The sequence below is a fragment of the Etheostoma spectabile genome, chromosome 3, assembly GCF_008692095.1.
Source record: "Etheostoma spectabile isolate EspeVRDwgs_2016 chromosome 3, UIUC_Espe_1.0, whole genome shotgun sequence".
NCBI classification, from domain to species: Eukaryota; Metazoa; Chordata; class Actinopteri; order Perciformes; family Percidae; genus Etheostoma; species Etheostoma spectabile.
Genome location: NC_045735.1, coordinates 12,473,694 through 12,474,182, shown reverse-complemented (window position 1 = coordinate 12,474,182; position 489 = coordinate 12,473,694). Strand labels below are relative to the sequence as shown.

Here is a 489-nt window from a genome sequence, read left to right as displayed (position 1 = left end):
AATGCACTACAGGAAACACCGGGCCCCCCACTATAGCATGTGATGACGCCGCAATGTCCAAGAGTAGGCTACCATGAATGGGACAGGATGGGATCATAGAGACACAGCATATTAGATGAGATGACTGACAAAATCAGGAGTAGCCTACGTGCACCACAACAACAAAAAACACAAGTGAATGTGCACCATAACACATGAAAAAACACACAAGGGCAGTACCTTCTGGATTTCGCAGCCTTTTTTGGAGATTGTTGCGACCCAAAATGCCTGATTTCAGAGGAGCTTTTGTAAAAAATTGCTGTGTGTTGTGAGTCTTTTGTACGTTTGTTGCAATGAAGTTGCGGAAGACCGTGAAAGTTGCGAATTTTTCTGTGTAGTTCTATAAAAATGAAAAGAAAACTTGTTTTGCGGAGAATAATAATCATTCCTGTTAATTAATTACTCTGGGCTGAAGGAACCTTACCAAAAAGGCTCAGGATGCTGCAAATG

At 41.7% G+C, this 489-nt stretch overlaps 1 long non-coding RNA gene across 1 annotated transcript in view; it reads right to left on the bottom strand.

Moving 5' to 3' along the window:
- The window catches only part of LOC116686874 (uncharacterized), a 6,267-nt gene that overhangs the window by 5,426 nt on the left and 352 nt on the right, over nt 1-489 (bottom strand). The gene's annotated exons all lie outside the window — the stretch shown is intronic.